Raw genomic sequence first — 21,541 nt, forward strand, 5'->3', positions numbered from 1 at the left:
GATTCCTCACTGGGGTCAATAGCCATGACAGGTTGGGGTAACCAGAGTCCCCTAATAGCCACACCTGGTGCCTCTGGAGTTGACCCATCACATACGGGATACTGCTATTCCGCAGGATGTAGTCGTCATGCACAGAGCCAGGGAACATAGCATTTACCTGGGAGATGTACTGGTCTGCCAAAACATACCATCTGTACATTCATGGAATGATAACTCTTCCGGTTCCTGTACACCTGTTCACTCCTGCGTGGGAGGACCAGAGCTACATGGGTCCCATCAATAGCACCTATGATGTTGGGGATATGTCATAGATAAGGGCATAGAAGTCACCTTTCACTGTAGCCAAATCCTCCACCTGAGGGAAAATGATGTAGCTCCTTACGTGTTTCAGCAAGGCAGACAACACTCTGGACAACACGTTGGAGAACATAGGCTCGGACATCCCTGATGCCATGGCCACTGTTGTCTGAAAAGACCCACTTGAAATAAATGGAGCACTGATAGCACCTGCACATCAGGGGGGATCCCTGTGGGATGGTGGATTGGTGAGATCAGGTTTGGTTCCAACTGGGTACACAGTTCCTGGATTGTGGCACGGTCAAACCTGTAGGTGATGATTAAATGTCGCTCCTCCATTGTCAACAGGTCCACCAGCGGTCGGTACACCGGAGGATTCCGCCATCTCCTCACATGTCCCAGCTGACGGTGCCTAGGAAGGACAACAGCGACCGCAGAGTCAACAAATTCCCAGGTATGTACCCACAGCTACACAGAACACGACACCAAATACAAAACTCTTCCTGTATGTGTGTTGAGTATAGGCCTATGTATGTGTGACACAGTAGTAAATGAAGCCATGTGGGCCCCTGAAATGGTGGCTGCCTGACCTCTAAACTGGGACAATGGGATGTGAAGTATCTGCGCTGGCGTTGTACACCGTCGCGGTAAGCGGTCGTAGACCGCAGCACAATGCTTCATTGGTTAACATTGGACCCTATTGGTCCCAGGAGCCAATGATGAAGTGCGCCGGTGGTGATGAGACGCACCACCGTGGACGTCACCGCCGCGGACGTGACCGCCATTTTCTATCTGTTCAATCACTCGATACCTGATCTTCGACAGGAGAGGACCTACACTGCAAGTGCTGCTGTGACCTCGGTATGGAAGAGACAATGGCTGCTGCGTCTGGGGAAAGGGCCCCTGCCTTCACTGCTCAGGAGTTGGAGAAGCTCGTGGACGGGGTCCTCCCCCAGTACATGCTACTCTACGGTCCTCCAGACCAACAGGTAAGTACACAGGGAGCACGTTGTATGGGCTATGTCTGGGTGGAGAGGGCTGGATGTCAGTAGGAAGGGGGCAGAGGTCAGGGAACATGAAGGACTGTGAATGCATGTGCCACATGGCAAGGGTAGGGATGGGGGCCACCCACTTCGACAGTGCTGTTGTTAATGACTTCTCTTCTTCCCCTGTACATGTCATGTAGGTCAGCGCCCACCAGAAGAAGGACATTTGGCGTGCCATCGCCAAGGACGTCCGGACCCTGGGGGTCCACCAGAGACGGGGCACCCACTGTCGGAAAAGATGGAGGACATTCGCCGCTGGAGCAAGAAGACGGCTGAGGCTCAGCTGGGGATGGCCTCCCAACGTGGGAGGGGTGCCCGTCGAACCATGACCCCCCTGATGTTCCGGATCCTGGCGGTGGCCTACCCTGAGTTGGATGGGCGCTTGAGGGCATCACAGCAGACACAAGGGGGTGAGTACACTCTCATTCTGCGGACTTTGCGCGCAGTGGAGGGGTCTGGGTGGGGGAGGAGGGCTGTGAATTTCCCTAGGTCAGGGCGAGTTCCGTAGGCTAGGGCCCTCCGTAATGCAGGCCATGTGGCACTCCACCCCACCTCTGTAGAGTGCCAAGTACAGGTATACATGCCCCTGTGTCATCTATGTATGCAGATGACCACCATAGCCATGTAGGGCAGATCCCAGGAATTGCATCTGTAGAGGCCAAGAGCACGGCGTAGTGCAGGGGGCTGCTGTGTCTGTATTGTCTGCGAACGGTAGCGGTAAGCCATGCACTCAACCTGTCTTTCTTCTGTCGTTCCCCCCCCTTTTTGTGCTCTCCCTGATCTTGTGTACATCAGCATCATCAGGCGGAGGCACAGTGGCACCGGAGCACGAGGGAGCTGCATCCCACATGGCCATGGAGGGCCACACCACAGACTCTGAATACACCAGTGGGACGGAGGGCGAGGGGAGCTTCACGTCGGTCACCGGATCACCAAACAGAGACACGGACTCGTCCGCCGATGGGAGCTCCCTTGTGGTGGCGGCACCATCTGTGCCCCCTACTTCTACAGGTACAGCCGCCACCTCCCCTACCAGCACCGCCCTCCCAGCAGCCCCTCAGCCTTCGCCCCGTGCCCGCTCACCCAGGAGGGTGGGCATCACCTTCGCCCCAGGCACCTCAGCCCCTGCCCCTGTCACCCCTGCTGCCCTCAGTGAGGAGACTATCGACCTCCTCAGGTCACTCACTGTTGGGCAGTCTACCATTGTGAATGCCATCCAGGGTGTAGAAAGGGAGTTGCAACATGGTAATGTATTCCTGGAGGGCATTCATTCTGGTCAGACTGCCCTTCATCGAACCCTGCAATCTCTGGCCTCAGCACTGATGGCAGCCATTGTCCCTGTGTCTAGCCTCCCCCCTCCAACTTCCTCCACCCAGACCCAGTCCCCTGTACCCCAGCCTATCCCAAGCACACCATCAGACAAGCATGCATACACCTCAACACACAAAAGTAGCTCAGGCAAACATAAGCACCACACAACCCTCAGGCACTCAAACAAGCATCACCCACATACAGACACAACAACATCTACTGCCTCCACTGTGTCCCCCTCGTCGTCGTCTCCCTCCTCCCTCCTAGTGTCGTCTACACTCTCACCTGCATGCACCACATCTACAGGCACTAGGACTCGCACCAGAACACCCAGAACCACACCCCGCTCACCTGCACTCACCACCCCCACTACCATTTACACGTCCCCTGTGTCCACTCCCAGTGTGTCTGTGATGCCCCCTCCCAAAGTACACAAACGCTGGCACCCACACACCCAACATCCATCCACCTCACGACAGCCTCCAGTACCTGCACCTGCACTCAAATCACCTAAAGTTACACCTCCTACAACCACCTCCTCTTCCTCCACTCCCAGACCCCCTCCAGCTACCCATCCCAGTCTTCATCAGCAACTCTTCCTCAGCAACGTTGACCTCTTTGCCCCCACCCCTCCAATTCATAGGTCCTGTAGTAGCACCTCAGCCAAAATAAGTCCAGTATCAGTGGTGTGTGTTAAAGGTGTGTGGAGTGCTGCGGCCACCAGGGCAGCCAGTGTGACATGGAGCCAAAGCACTGCCGGTCCACCCCCTGTAAAGCACCTTAAGTTGGAAAGTGGCCGACCGGACAGGGTGAAGACTCCTGGCGGCAAAACTGCTCTCAAGGGTCCTGAGGGAGTGCCGAGTCAGCTGTGACTCCTCCAAAGGTGGTGAAGGGCCAGAAGAAGTCTGCACAGTCTGGAAAGAGCAGCACAGCGGAGAAGGGTGCCATCCTCCCCGGAGGCCAGGACGCCACCGCCAGCACTGTCGTCACTGGTCCGGAGACCACCGCCAGAGTCATTGTCCAGGAGGGCAGCACAATCGTCACTGTTCAGGAGACTACCGCCAGAGTCATTGCCCAGGAGGGCAGCACAATCGTCACTGGTCTGGAGACCACCGCCAGAGTCATTGCCCAGGAGGGCAGCACAATCGTCACTGGTCAGGAGACCACCGCCAGAGTCAGTGCCCTGGAGGGCAGCACAATCGTCATTGGTCAGGAGACCACCGCCAGAGTAATTGCCCAGGAGGGCAGCACAATCGTCACTGGTGCTGAGAGCACCGCCAGCATCAGTGCCCTGGAGGGCCCCGGCAGCCACAGCCCCGCTGGGCAATGAGGGACCGTCATGCCACACACCAATGCACAGGTCAGACAGCAAAGGCAAGCACCGCTGAACAGGTCAAAGACCGCCATGGTGAAGACCGCTGAACAGGGCAAAGCACCGCTGAACAGGCCAGAAACTGCAAAGTCAAGCACCGCTGAACAGGGCACAGACCGCCATGGCAAAGCACCGCTGAACAGGGAAAAGACCGCCATGGTGAAGACCGCTGAACAGGGCAAAGCACCGCTGAACAGGTCAGAAACTGCAAAGTCAAGCACCGCTGAACAGGGCACAGACCGCCATGGCAAAGCACCGCTGAACAGGGAAAAGACCGCCATGGTGAAGACCGCTGAACAGGGCAAAGCCCCGCTGAACAGGGCAAAGACCAACATGGCAAAGCACCACTGGACAGGGAAAAGACCGCCATGGTGAAGACCGCTGAACATGGCAAAACACCACTGAACAGGTAAGAAACTGCAAAGTCAAGCACCGCTGAACAGGGCACAGACCGCCATGGCAAAGCACCGCTGAACAGGGAAAAGACCGCCATGGTAAAGACCGCTGAACAGGGCAAAGCACCGCTGAACAGGTCAGAAACTGCAAAGTCAAGCACCGCTGAACAGGGCACAGACTGCCATGGCAAAGCACCGCTGAACAGGGAAAAGACCGCCATGGTGAAGACCGCTGAACAGGGCAAAGCACCGCTGAACAGGGCAAAGACCGACATGGCAAAGCACCGCTGAACAGGGAAAAGACCGCCATGGTTAAGACCGCTGAACAGGGCAAAGCACCGCTGGACAGGGAAAAGACCGCCATGGTGAAGACCGCTGAACAGGGCAAAGCACCGCTGAACAGGTCAGAAACTGCAAGGTCAAGCACCGCTGAACAGGGCACAGACCGCCATGGCAAAGCACAGCTGAACAGGGAAAAGACCGCCATGGTGAAGACCGCTGAACATGGCAAAACACCACTGAACAGGTAAGAAACTGCAAAGTCAAGCACCGCTGAACAGGGCACAGACCGCCATGGCAAAGCACCGCTGAACAGGGAAAAGACCGCCATGGTAAAGACCGCTGAACAGGGCAAAGCACCGCTGAACAGGTCAGAAACTGCAAAGTCAAGCACCGCTGAACAGGGCACAGACTGCCATGGCAAAGCACCGCTGAACAGGGAAAAGACTGCCATGGTGAAGACCGCTGAACAGGGCAAAGCACCGCTGGACAGGGAAAAGACCGCCATGGTGAAGACCGCTGAACAGGGCAAAGCACCGCTGAACAGGTCAGAAACTGCAAGGTCAAGCCCCGCTGAACAGGGCAAAGACCAACATGGCAAAGCACCACTGGACAGGGAAAAGACCGCCATGGTGAAGACCGCTGAACATGGCAAAACACCACTGAACAGGTAAGAAACTGCAAAGTCAAGCACCGCTGAACAGGGCACAGACCGCCATGGCAAAGCACCGCTGAACAGGGAAAAGACCGCCATGGTAAAGACCGCTGAACAGGGCAAAGCACCGCTGAACAGGTCAGAAACTGCAAAGTCAAGCACCGCTGAACAGGGCACAGACTGCCATGGCAAAGCACCGCTGAACAGGGAAAAGACCGCCATGGTGAAGACCGCTGAACAGGGCAAAGCACCGCTGAACAGGGCAAAGACCGACATGGCAAAGCACCGCTGAACAGGGAAAAGACCGCCATGGTGAAGACCGCTGAACAGGGCAAAGCACCGCTGGACAGGGAAAAGACCGCCATGGTGAAGACCGCTGAACAGGGCAAAGCACCGCTGAACAGGTCAGAAACTGCAAGGTCAAGCACCGCTGAACAGGGCACAGACCGCCATGGCAAAGCACAGCTGAACAGGGAAAAGACCGCCATGGTGAAGACCGCTGAACAGGGCAAAGCACCGCTGAACAGGGCAAAGACCAACATGGCAAAGCACCACTGGACAGGGAAAAGACCACCAAATCAAGCATTGTTAGCCCATGTGCAGCTGGAACAGTGATTTTGGGTGCCATCAGTGCTGAGGTCAGAGCCTGAAATGCCATATGTTGGGCCGCCACACCAGACTGAATGCTCTCCAGGTATGCATTTGTTTGTTGCAAATGTCGCTCGATACCCTCAATGGCATTCAGTATGGTTGACTGCCCAACAGAGAGGGATCTCAGGAGGTCAATAGCCTGCTCACTGATGGCAGCAGGGCTAACTGGAGCAGGGCCTGAGGTGCCTGGGGCGAAGGAGATGCCCACCCTCCTGGGTGAGCGGCACGGGAAACACGCTGAGGGGCTGCTGGGAGGGCGGTGCTGGTAGCTGGTTGGTGGCTGTACCTGTTGTTGGGGTGGGCATAGAGGTGTCCATCACCGCCAGGGAGCTTCTATCGGAGGAGGAGTCGCTGTATGTGGTCTCCCCTCCTGTCCCCGTCGTGGTGCTCCCCTCGCCCTCCATCCCACTGGTGCCTTCACCCTCGGTGGATTCGGCCTCCAGACCCATGTGGGATGCAGCTCCCTCCGTCACCAGTGCCTCTGCTCCTCCACCAGATGATGCTAATGCACACAAGGACAGGGCAACAAAACAAAAAGGGGGGGTGAGACAGAGGATACACTTGGTCAATGCCAGCAACAACACTACCGTTGGCGTACACAACACACAGTGAGCTGCCGTATGCATTCGGCCATGCCTAACCAATCACTAAGATAGTCACCAGCCCATGGGGTACAATGCCTAATGCCAGCATCTGCATACCTGACACCCACAGGACCCTGCCCAGTAGTAGATGGCTACTTGCACCATTGGGGTAGGAGTGCACACAAGGGACATACCCTGCCATGATCTCCCTGGCCTAGGAGCACCCACAGCCCACATCCCCCAGCCAGCTACCTCCTATAGCGCGCAAAGTCAGCTTTCTGAATCTGTACTCACCCCCTTGTGGCTGCTGTGATGCCTTCAAGCACCGATCCAACTCCGGATAGGCCATCGCCAGGATGCGGAATATCAGGGGAGTCATGATGCGACGGGCACCCCTTCCACACTGGGGGGCAAGTCCCAGCTGGGTCTCTGCCGTTTTCTTGGTTCAGTGGTGCAGGTCCTCCCATCTCTTGAGGCAGTGGAAGCCCCGCCTGTGATAGACCCCCAGGGTCCACACCTCCTTGGCGATGGCACGCCAAATACTTTTTTCTGGTGGGCGCTGACTTAAAGGCCCAGAGAAGGAAATCACTCACACATCCAGACCGGCATACCCATTGCCCACCAGTTCCCATCCATGCCCTGATGCACACACACTGACCACCTCTCATGCAGCACTCAGGCCAGGATGCCTCAGCACCCCCCAACATGTGGCTTACATCCGCACCATGCATTGCCCTCACATCATGCTCACAGTGTACTCACCTGTTTGTCTGGAGGACCGTAGAGTGATTTGTACTGGGGTAGGACCCCATCCACCAGTTTCTCCAACTCCTTCGCAGTGAAGGCAGGGGCCCTTTCCCCAGACACTCTAGCCATTGTCGCTTCCAGAGTCAGGTCACAGCAGTACTTGCAGTGTAGGTTCTCTCCTGTTGATGGGCAGGTAGCAAGTGAGTGAGTAGTTAGAAAATGGCAGTGACATCCTCGGTGGTGCATACCGTCAGAGCCGGCGTACATCGCCATTGGCTCCTGGAACCCATAGGGCCCAATGTTAAACACTGCGAAGTTGTGCGGCGGTCATCGACCGCCTACCTCCACAGCGCACAACACCAGCACACTTACCTCATTTCCACTTGTCCCTCCTCACAGGTCAGGCAGCCGCCATTTCAGGGAGGCATATGGCATGGCACCTAATTTCATCACAGCAGACATTGGCACATCAACTGACTTTTGACTTCACATACTGCTTCTGTGATGTAAATTCAGCAACTGTAGTGCAAACTATTTGGAAATATGACCCTCTGCTCACCGTTCTCCTCCATAGGCTACAACCACTGAGGCAGATTGTGAGATGGCGGCATCCTCCGGTGTATAGACCCCTGGTGGACCTGTCGACAATGGAGGACAGACACACTACCATCACATACAGACTTGATTGTGCCAGAATCCAAGAATGATGTGCCCAATTAGAGCCAGACCTGATGTCAACTATCGGCCAGCCCACAGGAATCCCCGCTCTAGTACAGGTCCTGTCAGTGCTCCATTTCCTGGCAAGTGGTTCCTTTCAAACTACAGTGGCCATGGCATCAGGGATGTCTCAGCCAATGTTCTCTAACGTGTTGACCAGGGTGTTGTCTGCCCTGCTGAAACACATGCACAGCTATATCGTGCTCCCCCAGGTGGATGAATTGGCCACAGAGAAAGCTGACTTTTTTGCCCTGGGACCTATCCCCAACATCATTGGTGCCATTGATAGTGCACATGTGGAATTTGCCCCTCCCCCCGGAGAAATGAACAGGTTTACAGGAATAGAAAAAGCTATCACTCGATGAATGTGCAGATGGTGTGTTTGGCGGACCAGTACATCTCCCATGTGAATGTCAAATATCCTGGCTCTGTGCATGACGCATATATCTTGAGGAATAGCAGCATCCCATATGTGATGGGCCATCTCCAGAGGCACCAGGTGTGGCTAATAGGTGAGCCCAAGGTCCCCACACAGTATAAGTAGGTGTCTGGGTATGGGGTTGTCCCTAAGGGTTAGTGTGCGTCTAACAGTTGTCCCTCGATATTTACAGGTGACTCTGGTTACCCCAGCCTATCATGGCTACTGACCCCAGTGAGGAATGCCAGGACAAGGGCAGAGGAACATTGCAATGAGGCACATGAGCATACAAGAAGGATAATTGAGAGAATCTTCGGCCTCCTGAATGCCAGGTTCAGGTGCCTCCATCTGACTGGTAGATCCCTGTACTACTCACCCAAGAAGGTGTGCCAGATCATTGGGGCATGCTGTATGTTGCACAACCTGGCCTTGAGACGCCAGGTGCCTTTTCTGCAGGAGGATGAGCCTGGAGATGGTCTTGTGGCAGCGGTGGAGCCTGTGGACAGTGAGGAAAAGGAGGCAGAGGAAGAAGATGTTGACAACAGAACAAACATAATACAGCAATACTTCCAGTAACACAGGTAAGAGACTGTAACTTCAATTGACATTTCAGTAATCTTTTGGACATTGTACATGGCAGCCTCTTACCCTATGTCTAAGGACACTGACTGTTTCCTTTGGATTCTCTAATTTCAGATCTGTGTGCCCCATTCTGGCTCCTGCTATATGTACTGCTGCCCACCAAAGGTCATCCTGTAGTATATTTCACTGAACATATACGTTGCAATGCTTTGATAATGTTGTACTAATACATTTGAGATTCATTACACTGACTCCAGTATGGTATATGTTTCAAGGGTGTTTATTTTTGTGCCAAAAAGTATAGGGGTATGTGCAAGGGGCTGGGGTGATGGTGGATGAATGTCCAGTTAGAGTCCAGTCTCTTGGTATCACAGGTGCATTGTCCAATGGGTCATAGGAAGGGGAGAAATTGCAGTTCAAGGTGGACTGGGTAACAAAGGGTGACAATCAGGAGAGTCCTATTTCCTGGCGGGGGTCTTGGCAATGTTCTCTGTCTTCTGCCTGGATCGCAGGGACCGTTTGCGGGATGGTTCTCCTTTTGCAGTGGGTGGGGTGATGGTGGCCTGTTGGTCCTGTGGCAAGGCCTCCTGTCCACTAGCGCTGGCGGAGGTGGAAGTCTGTTCCTCAGTTTGGCTAGTGTCAGGTGTCCTTTGTTGTGCCACTGCCTCCCTCATGGTCTTGCCCATGTCAGCCAGCATCCTTGCAATGGTGACCAGGATGGTGAATATTTTTATTAGTTCCTCCCTGATCCCCAGGTACTGTCCCTCCTGCAGCCGCTGGGGCTCCTGCAACTTGGCCAGTACCTGGCCCATGGTCTCCTGGGAATGGTGGTATGCTCCTAGGATTACTGCAAGTGCCTCGTGGAGAGTGGGTTTCCTGGGCCTCTCCTCCCCCTGTCGCATAGCAGTCCTCCCAGCTTCCCTTTTGTCCTGTGCCTCTGTCCCCTGAACACTGTGCCCACTGACCCCAGGTCCCTGATTGTCCTGTGTTTGTGGGGTTGCCTAGGGTCCAAGTAGTGGTGGACACACTGTTGATTGATGTGTCCTGGGGACAGTGGCATGGGCCCGCTGGGTGGGTGCTGTGATGGTGTTTCCTGAGGGGGGAGGCTCTGTGGTAGGTTTGGACTGTGGCAGGGGAACCGACTGTCCAGAGGTCCCTGATGGGCCAGGTGGGTCATCCTGATCCAGGAGTGCAGAGCTGCTGTCATCACTGTGGGCCTCTTCTGGGGGGGACTGGATGGGGCTGGCACCTCCTCTCCGCTGACGTTGGGTAGGGGTCCTGTTGGGATGCAAATGTATTGTTAATGTATCTGCATGTGCCATCTTGTACATGGGTGTGTTTTCCTCTCTGATTTTGATTTCCGTCGGTTTGGCCTTGTGTGAGTGGTGATTTTGTGGGCTGGGTGAGTCTCTCTGTTGGGCATGCTGTGGTGATGGGTGTCCATGCAGGTCGGTGAGTGATGTCCATGCATTGGTGGTGCATGCAGGGCTTGGTATTGGGATGGGTGGGTTGTGCTAGTGGGATATTTGTGAGTTGGTTGAGTGGTGGGGGTGAGGCTAGGGGAAGGAGTTTGTGATGGCATGCAGGTAGGGTGGGGGGATGAAGTAGTTAAGATTTGACTTACCAGAATTCAGTCCTCCTGCTACTCCTGCAAGGCCCTCAGGATGCATGATCATCAAGACTTGTTTCTTCTATGTTGTTAGTTGTGGGGGAGGAGGTAGGGGTCCACCGCCAGTCCTCTGTACAGCAATCTGGTGTCTTGATACCAGGGAATGCACCTTCCCCGTAGGTCGTTCCACCTCTTCCTGATGTCATCCCTGGTTCTTGGGTGCTGTCCCACGGCGTTGACCCTGTCCACGATCCTCCGCCATAGCTCCATCTTCCTTGCAATGGACTTCTGCTGCACCTTTGAACCGGATAGCTGTGGCTCTACCCGTATGATTTCCTCAACCATGACCCTTAGTTCCTCCTCTCAAAACCTGGGGTGTCTTTGGCATGCCATCGATGTGGTGTGACTGATATGTGCGAGGATGTGTGGGGTGATGTATTGTCGGGTATGCTGTGCTGTGCGTTAATGGTGTATGGGTGATGGTGTTTTGAGGCTCTGATTGAGTGGCTGCTCCCGGCTTGTCTCTCTCAGTTAACTATATATTTTTTCATTGTAAGGGGTTGTGAGTAATGTGGATGTGTGTTTTATATTGGATTGGGTGTGTGGGTGCCGTGTGTGTATGTGTGTATTTTGAATTGTCAAATGTGGTGGTGTTTTGTAATTGTTTGTGTATTTTGAGAGCGACAGTGTATACCGCCAATGGTTTACCGCGGTTGAAAGACAGCCACGCTGTTTTGCGGGTCGTGATACTGTGGGCGAATTCCTGTTGGCGTGACAGTGTGGTTTTTGCTATCGCCAGTTTATCACTGACCTTTGGTCTGGCAAACTTGTGTGGGTGTCTGTATTTTGACGGTATTCTATGTGTGGGTAATAATACCCATGGCGGATTACCGCTGTGGTCACGGTATGTTGGCGGGCGTCAGCGCAGTGGTTGGCGGCATTTACCGCCACGGTTGCAATGAGTTCCTATATTTTTATCTTTAATTTGACATCAAAATGACTAAAAGTGGATAAGGAAAACCAGAGGTATGAATTTTTTTTAATTAATGGATGCTTTTGCTCATCCGCTGAACTTCCAATGGGGAGGTTGCAACCATAGTGGCTACCTCCACGCCGGGCCCATTACAAGTTTCCCACTAGTTTGGTGGACCAGAAACCTGAGTTTCCGCCCGCCAGCCTAGCGGGAAAGACCCTAAAGCATTGTCTCCGGCTCGTAATGAAGCCGACGGCAATGCTGTGGGATGCAGGGTGCAGAGCACCCTCGCAATGTTCACTGTCTGCAAAGCAGACAGTGAACATTACCACAGTGCCCCCCTGGAGTGCCCAGAACCGTTTTTTGCCAGCCTTTTCATGGCGGTGTTACCGCCATGAAATCGCTGGTGGAGAACAAAGTTGTAATCCCCAGGGCAGCGCTGTCCTGGCAGATTAGGACCGCTCAAACCGCCAGACTGCTGGGCCGTGGTCATTATGTGGCGCTCAGACCACTGCATTGGGGCGGTCCGAACCCCACTGCGAGTCTGGCGGTCAAGAGACTGCCAGACTCATAATGACCACCTAAATGGTTTTTTGTGCATAGGAACTAAAAGCACCAATCTGGACATCTGGTCGCACTCGACCGGGGCAAAGTCAAAATTTGAGGCTAACCACAATAGAGCCCTGCTCAGTACAGTGAGCGGGAGGCCTCAGTCAAAGTTTCACGTTCTGACTTAGTCTTTTTTTTGGACGAGTTTCTTCACCGCGACAAAGTTGCAAATAAGATCTGACCTCCCTGGACCCCTGTTCGGATACACATCCCAGGAGACGTTGGTGAAGAATTCTATCTTCGGACTTAGACGATTTTCTGTGCTGGAAATCTTTGCCCGGGACAAACTTGAAATTTAAGTCGACCTTCCTGGAGTTCTCCTCAGACATGGTGTGCGGAAAGCCTCGCTCAGCTTTTTATGTTCGAACTTTGTCACTTTTTTGGAGTTTTTTTCTCTCTGATGTTGGACGACCCTTCACAGAAAGCTAATTTTGAGTCAACATCATCAGATTTCTTTTCAAGCCCTCAGTGGATTCCGGGAGGTGCAGAGCTCCGGAGCTTTTTAGCGGGAAGAACCTCCAAGTCAGGGCGGCTCATGGTCGACGTAAGCCGGCTTAACTCACAACGTCAGGTCGGGTCCACATATGGAGCTTTTATCCAAAAGTGCTCCAATCTTCTCTAAACCTCTGGATCTTCTTCCAGAAGGTCTTTGAAGGTCATTTAGGAGTCCAAAACTCACCCCAAGGTTCCAGAAGCTCTGTGTTGCTCCTTGAGGATTGGGACTTCAACTCTCAGAATGCACCTGGCTCAAATCCAAAAATGACCACCGGACACTGGCCAGCTGGTCAGTTTCTTAAGGGCTTGATGCAGGAGAATCTGGTCAGCATTTTTCTACCTGCAGCAAACAGGGAGTCCTGAAGCAGTTGAAGACAGGCAAAGTCCTTTAGTGGTGAAGCCCAAATGTACAGCTATTGCAGTCCTTAAGAGTGCGGTGTCCAGGTGCAGGTCAGGGGTCCAGCTGGGCAGTCCTTATTCCTCTTGTCTTGTTCCTTGTAGGGATCTGAGGTGGGATGTGGCTCTGCCAGTTTTATCCTTGCTCCTAGGGATGGAAAGCAGGGGAGCTCTGTCTAAATACATGCAGGCCACCATCCTCTTGAGTGACCACTTCCTGGGAAGTGTGGCAAAAATCAGTCCCTGGGAGCAACATTGTCCAAAAATCCAAGATGGCAAAAATTCAGTTTCAGAGGTTAGGTCTGGATCCACTCACCCACTGGTGTGGCTAAGTTTCCATTGGCACGCTTCTTTCCAGTCCTCTCTTAATCTAATTATGGGGCACATGGCTGTCTGGTTTTGCAGGAAATAAGAATGGTCCACTTGCTGTCCTAAATGCCCTTCGTTCCTTTGAAGTATAGTTTGGCAGCTCTCCCCCATCCTGCTTCACCATCTGCTGAGGCAGTTCTCTTGAAATACGTGAAATATTCAGCTCCTTTTGAGACTTTATTAATTAAAAAGTAAGTCTCCACATGTTAGCCTATGGAGCCCATTCACTACAAAGGGGGAAAACAAATTTAGCTATTTTTCCCTCACTAGGGCTTCTAAAAAGTCTTAAAAAGTCTTATTTAAAGTCCCTGATTGTAGTTACACTGCAGCTAACCCTTGGGGCACCTTGGGCACACCGTAGGGGTGGGCTATATGTTAAAATAAGGTAGCTTGAGACTTCAGAAGTACTTTTAATTCAAGGTTGAATTTGGGGTTAACCTTAATTTAAAAGCATCCAGCAAGGCAGGCTTACCTTTAAAATGACCCTGGGCACAACAGCAGTACACCTATGGGGGGTACTATCTATGCTGGAGTCCCTAAGCCTACATACCTTACCATATACTAGGGACTTATAGGAAGGTTGAAACAACCAACTATAATTAGCCTAATTTGCAGAATCCATTTTACACAGAGCAGTGGTCCTGGGTCTGGTTATCAGTACCCAAGGCACAGCCAAGAGTCAGTAACCACCAGTATCTGTCTAAACATTTGGGGGTGACCAGGGCACATATATGCAACCTACTCAAACTACACAGCACTTTATCCTTCATATACTGTACCACTCATAGCCACAAATATATGCATACATCTAGTACATACATGTTTCATGTTCATGTACAGTACCACACATAGGCATACATACACCTAGTACGTGTATGTCCCATGAACTCACTGCTCAGTACTGCATTATCGCTGTATCGTACCCTTCCCAGGCACACATGCACTCAGCACAGATACACAGCTCCTGCTCGTATGTCAAGGGTGAGTTAAGCACTCAGCAGCAGAGCTTAAAACATGAGTGAGCCTGCATGCCTCACTCCAGTGACACAGGTTAACAATAACTTGTTCACTCCTATGGATCAGTACAGGGTATACTGCCACCACTAAGTGTATGCTGCTTAACTCCTGGTGAAGGCAGTAGCCTCTCACCACTATGAGGGCAGTGCTTTGTTTGCCCATCCCAGCCCAACAAGACTGCAATCAGTGACACAGGCCTCTTTCATGGCACACAAGCATGATCCTTGTTTGCCTAGGACAACAAAAATCTGCATTATGGATCCAAACATCAGTAAAGCTGGACACTCAGGGCAGGAGTGCACGTCCATTACCACACAGAGTACTCTTCTATTCCAACAATGATGGCCAGGTTCCTTCTCACCAGATGACCACAAAGGTTATTAATGCTACTATCATTAATGGTACTATTGATGTAAATTACAATCCGGCAACGATGCAAAACATCTATTAGTTTAAAGTCTGTTTTTCCGTTGCCCTGTTTTTTTTCCCATCTGTGGCTTCTACGACAGTTGGTGGGACCTAATACTGTCATGCCTGCATCAAAACACGGTAACCGAGTACCTAAAAGTGAACGAGATCCCCCTAGAGGAGATACTACTTGATGGTATTGGTAAATTGGACCATGCCTCTAATTAATGGGTCATCTGGTATATCAGCATATGCATGCTCCACTGATGGTAACAAAGGTTGGTAGACGGTATTCCGTTGGCAAGCAGAGAATCATAACTGTTCCCAAAGCACTTTAGGAGGTCAAGGCCAAAATGGCTTGGATACAGGATGTCAACTCGTAGTTAGCATTGAAGGTACCAAAGTCCTAGAGGGACTCTATGTGGATAACAGATTTATCCGCTCATGATTTTCAAACAGTAAAGGTGATGTGGTATCAGAATATTGGCCCTCATTACTTCGGCGGTCTTACTAAAAGACCTCCGGGGGCACCACTATACTGCCAGTCCTGGCGGTATGTGGCTCCCTAATATGACTTTTCTACTGGGCCAGCGGACGGAAACAGTGTTTTTGTCCACTGGCCCAGCGGAAAAGTCATATCAACATTGCCGCCGGCTCATAATAGACCCGGCGGCAATGTTGATGTGCAGCGGGTGCAGCAGCACCCATTGTACATTTCACTGCCCGAAATTCGGACAGTGAAATGCATGATGGTGCTGTGCCTGGGGACCCCTGCACTGCCCATGCCAAGGGCATGGGCAGTACAGGGGCTCCCAGGGGCACCCCGAGTCCCCCTTACTGCCAGCCAGCACATGGCAGTGTTTACTGCCATGGACAGGCTGGCGGTTGGGGACTCATAATCCTCAGGGCACCGGGGATTATGACTGCCTGGTGGAAGCCTGGCGGTCAGTTAGAGGGGCTGGCAGTATGGCCGTGGCTAATGCGCCACGGTCATAATACACTGCGGGTACACCGCCAGCCTGTTGGTGGTGTTACCGCCAGTGTACCGCAGGCCGACAGGGCCGTAATGAGGCCCATTATGTTCTAAATATTGCCTGATAAAAATATTGTTTCGTAAATATAGTTTACAAAACTTTCACCCTATTAAATAGAAAATATTCACCCAAAGGGGTGATCATTTTGTTAACAACATTTATTTATTTGGTATTTATGTCAGAAGTTTTTTGTTATCAGGTTTCTTACATACAACCATAAGGGCACTCACTGGACTTGTGAGCCCCCATCAAGAATGGACGTGTAGCTTGGGTTAGGATGTGTATTTCACCAGATCTTAAAAACGTTTTACATCAGTACCTGCGATAATGGCTTCAGTGGTACTGAATAGGTATGATCAGTTCATGCTAAGAGTAAACAAAAATTGGGATATATATTATTTTCAAGTTGATAATAGGGTGATACAGGCTCATAGCCAGTCACAGGCGGACTGAGTACCTTTTACTAGTCACACCATCTGTCCCCCTCTTAGTCATGCGGCCCTGTGCTCACTGCTTAGGCTCCAATTACGATTTGCATGGCACTGGGACAGATTTATTAGATGGTAAAAAAGTATGCAAATGTATTGTTACCCTGCCATAAATGCACCCAGTAGCTTGCAATCACAGGTTAAACCCCGTGGAATGGGAAAGTACTCCGTGTGAGTGTTTTTTCTGGTGTGGGACGGAGGTTAAGGGAGAAGGGTGGGGGAGTAATGGAGGGAAGGGGAAACATTATTTAAGCTTCGCCCTGTTTGAAAAAAAAATGGAACTAGACTAGGCTGCTGCTTCAGCAAAAGTGTTGTACGATTTTTTCAGCCAGTTTTACCAGCTGAAAAAAATCTAGTCAGGCATGCCCTAAATCCTTGTGCGATGCAAATGTCAAACTTGACACAATCTTGCTAAACTGCAGATCTCCCTAATTCCTGGGGAGGGGCGGGGGTTCCTCCTAGATTAATTCTTCATTGCATTCAAAATGACATTGCAGTCAATTGAGCCTTGTATTTGTGAGATTGGTCACTGCAGCTGCTGTTTAGGTAGTCAACTACTAATCTTTCAGGCAGGTCACAATAGCAGGGATGTCTCCACTGATTATAGGCCTCTTCCAAGCCTTGCAAGGAACCACATATGGGGGTGCCCTGTCTGGTGTTTCAGCCTGTTAAACATTGTATTAATTTGAAAGGAAAGTACCACTAACTATTTAATAAATTCAATATGGATATGTCACAACACTGAGAAACTCTGCATAAGTGCATTGCCAATAGAAGAGGCAATTCCAAAGGGAAATGTGTGTTAAGTTCAATCAGTAGCAAATAGCGTTAAAGTTGAGAACACACATAAGAATATTCCCAAACCAATGTAAAAAGATAAACTTCTTGAGCGAAATGACACAAAAATCGTGAAAAACAGATCAGGGGATTCAGAGATATGGATGTTTTTCGTTTAGTTTTAGAGTAAAAAGGGACAAGAAACAGAATGAAAATCCAACCCGATATTTGACATAGACCCAACCCAAGGCTTACCGCTATGCCCCAAGAGTCATGCAATTACAATGGGTCACATCAGTCCTTGTTTTCAACTTGGGGCTCTTTCATTTTTCAGTTTTTTTGGTTCTCAGAATAATTCAGTCAAGCAAACTAGAACAGTGAACCTTGCAAGGGTACTTCAAAATCAGGTTATTTGTTGCTGAGCTCTTACAGAAGCCTTCCGTTTTGGCAACAAAGGTCATGATTGGTACTAAGTAAGATTTCATAGCAACCTTTGCTTCCTTGCTTCTGACAGGGAGTCTTTACCTCATCTCAATTCCTACTTTTGGACTTTGTCACTATTTTATTTCTCATTTTCCTTGAGGGGCAAAACAGCAGTCTATAGCAGGTGAGGGTTACATTGCCTTGGACATACGTAAGCAGCTGGTCCATTGTAGCCTTGATTGCTGGATGAACAAACTCCAAGCAGGACAAACAAGTAATCTGTAGCCTTCACCACCACACTTTTCTGAGGATTATTTCTGCCTTGACATGGTCCAGAAGTTTGAAAAATGACTATGGCCAAATATTTAATGATTCTGGGAAAATCAGTTCTGGCCTCCACTGCAGCCTCCATGTGATCAGGGCAGGCTCATAGGTACCATATCTCTCTCCACCTAGCACTCTCACATTGTCCAGAACAGTCCACTCACAACTAGCGAGTTAAATTTTCTTCCCAGATGCATTCCCTTCAAGAGATTAGGAGTAATCTGGGCTTCTTTTGCCAGTAAACTAGGCACAGTTCTTGTTCTTCAGCTGTTATTCCAGGAATAGTCTGAGGTGTTGGTGGTGAAGTGCATTCTAACCCTGTGCATTAAGCAGTGATTGGAGATTTGCTTAAACCCAATGGTGGTTGAATTCTCAACAAAGGTGATCCCCATTACATTTTTCACCTTATAATATGTTGCGATGTTCCATTTGGAATGCGTGACAGAGAGATGCTTGGGGAATTGGTATCTAGGCAATCGGAGGTGAGCGGCGGGTGGTGAAGTGACGGGATGTGTCGAGGGTGGCTCCTGTCCATTTGTGGTGAATAAAGGTGTACTGTTGCTCACTGGTTGTGTACCAGTTCACTCAGCACAACATAGATTTGGTGACGAGTAGTTGGAGCCACCTGAGGAACCCACACGTTCCTTCTAGACATCCGGCACTTCGTCCGTCACAGCTCCTGAACTTTGTCCATCACAGCTCCTGAAGTTCGTCTGACACAGCTCCTGAAGTTTGGCCGGTGAGATCCCGGAAGACTTTCTGTCTCTTTTGTCACCATGTTGCCCCATTTGAACAAATTTTGGGGGACGCGTGAGCAGCTTCGGACGTTGGTATCGTGAGCTGGATGTGCACGCATGTTAGACAGAGCTTTTACACGCATTGATGTCATTGTTTGGAACAGTTGCTAAGCAGCGGCAGTAGTTTCGCTGACTCGCTGATGCACACAGCTTTGCCTATTGATGCACATTCAGTTCAGTTTTCTCCACAGTTGCTGATGCGCACAGCTTTCTCAAAAATATTTATACAATCTTGCTGGTGTTAGTGCAATTTTGCTGGTGTTAGCGCATTCTAAGTTTTTTCGCTGATGCGCACAACTTTGCCTGTTTATACCCATTTGCTATAACTGTGCACTATCTAAAAGACACAAATACAAGTCTAAAAAAAAAAGAAGCATACTGTGTTTTAAGTATACTGTGTTTTAAGTTATTTTGTTCCTAATCTTTGTGTCTGCACCATGCAATCTGTATCTGCTCCACCACCCTTTTTGGAATCTCCTGGAGAGCCTCCAGTGTTTTGGAGACAATGGTTGGAGGTATTCGAAACGTATTTGGGTGCTATAGGTGCTTCACGCTTCAGTCCTGAAAGGAAAAAAAATATTTTGCTACACTCACTAGGCTTCGAAGGCCGAGAAATTTTGAAACATCTCCCGGATGTAGTTTTTGCTGAGGGTGAAGAGCTGGACGAATACCAGAAAGCTGTAAAGAAGCTGGCTCTGAGGTTTGACAAACAACCTAGTCTTGTAGTTTTATGTCACAAATACTTCAAAAGGGCCCAAATGCATAGCGAATCTGTTGATGATTTCATTAGCGCACTTAGGAAGTTGTGTTCACAGTGCCAGTTTGGAGCGTTTCATGATCAACTGGTCAGAGATCAGTTCATTGGACATTGTTTTGACAAGCACATTCAGCAGAAGTTGCTCACCATGGGGGACCCTTCGCTGGAAGAAGTCATTAATGTGGCTAAGAGTGTTGAACTTGCACAAGTGTCCCTCAAAGAACTGGCTTCGCAGTCTAAAGAAGAAGAGAAAGTCAGCACTATTAGCAATGTCTCTACACGTAAAGAAAACAAAAGTGTGAACAATCAGTTCTTTAAACGTACTAATGTTTGTTTTAGGTGTGGCAATTTTCCACATGGAAGGGACTCTAAGAGTTGCCCTGCAAGGGCTGTTGCATGTCACGGTGTGGACGTATGGGCCATTTTGACAAAGTGTGTCAGAGTAGTGTGAGCAAAAATGTGAAGGTTAACAGTAATTCCGAAGCGGATCTGGTTTCAGATCATCAATTGGAAAGTGAGTTCCGAGATAAGATTGTGGTTGTGTCGGATGATGCTGTTATCTCAGGTGATCCGGGTAAGTGTGTGGATCCATATGTGGATGTTGTGGTTGGGGGTAAGACCCTATGGGGGTCATTATGACCCTGGCAGGCTTTGACCGCCAGGGCCAAAATGACGGGAGCACCGCCACCAGGCTGGTGGTGCCTCCCGGCGTATTTAGACCGCGGCGGTAGCCCCGCGGTCGCACCGCCGGGGCCGGCGGTATACTGCCATTTTTAGCCCCGGCGGTGATAATCCACCAGGGCAGCGCTGCCCTGGGGATTATGACTCCCCTACCGCCAGCCTGTTTCTGGCGGATTGCACCTGCACTTGGCATGGGCAGTGCAGGGGCCCACAGGCAGAGCCCCGTCACACATTTCACTGCCGGAATTTCGGGCAGTGAAATGTGCGACGGGTGCTACTGCACCCGCTGCACATCAGCATTGCCGCCGGCTCAATTACGAGCCGGCGGCAATGTTGATGTGACTTTTCCGCTGGGCCAGCGGACGGTAACTTTGTTACCGTCCGCTGGGCCAGCGGAAAAGTCAAAATAGGGAGCCAGCCATACCGCCAGCAATGGCGGTATTCTGGCACCCGCAACCTCGGCGGTCTGCAATGCAGACCGCCGAGGTTGTAATGACCCCCTATATTTGCTGGTGGACTCGGGTGCATGGATCACTATGGTGACGTCTCAGTTATTTAAGAAAACATGGGGTTCAGAAAGTTGTTTCCTCCTGTTAGAGCTCCAATTTCATATGAAGGCAGGAGAATAGAGCTTGAGGGTTTTATCGAAGAAATTTTGGAGTTTAAAGGGCGTAAGATCCAGGCCAAGGTGTACGTGGCGGTCAAGGGACTTAACATTCTGGGTTGGTTTCATCAGGGCCTGTTCGGAATGGTACACAAACCTGGCACCAGTGAGCAAGTGATGGTGGTTGAAGAACCATGGGCAAGATGTATCAAGCGTTTTTGCATTCGCAAATGATGCGAATGCCCGTTTGCGAATGCAAAAATGCGTTTTACGATGTATGAAAGGCATTTGCAGTGGGAAAATATGAAATCGCAAAAATAACTATTTTTTGCGAATGAGACACGAATTAGCGTGTCGCAAACAGAGTATCACAAATAGCTATATGATTTACAGAATCGCTGTTTGTGAAACGCTAATTGCGACACAGAATAGGGATTCGCAGATAGCGATCTCCTAAATTGTGCCACTATTTGCGAGATGCAGATTGCGACACGCAAAAAACAAATTGCAATGCGATGCATCAAAAAATCGCAATTTGCGATTATTCGCAGAATGTCCATTTCCACATGCAATTTACCACGAACTGAAACCAGGTGGTAACGAGGTGCAACCTATATAAAGAGGCCGTCAATGCCTCAGCCCCTCTTCCACAATAGCTGCACTCTACGTCATGGCGAGGAGATTGAGGATCTTGGCAGGTCTGAGAAGAGGGAGGAAGAGACAGGA

This window comes from Pleurodeles waltl, chromosome 5, assembly GCF_031143425.1.
Source record: "Pleurodeles waltl isolate 20211129_DDA chromosome 5, aPleWal1.hap1.20221129, whole genome shotgun sequence".
NCBI classification, from domain to species: Eukaryota; Metazoa; Chordata; class Amphibia; order Caudata; family Salamandridae; genus Pleurodeles; species Pleurodeles waltl.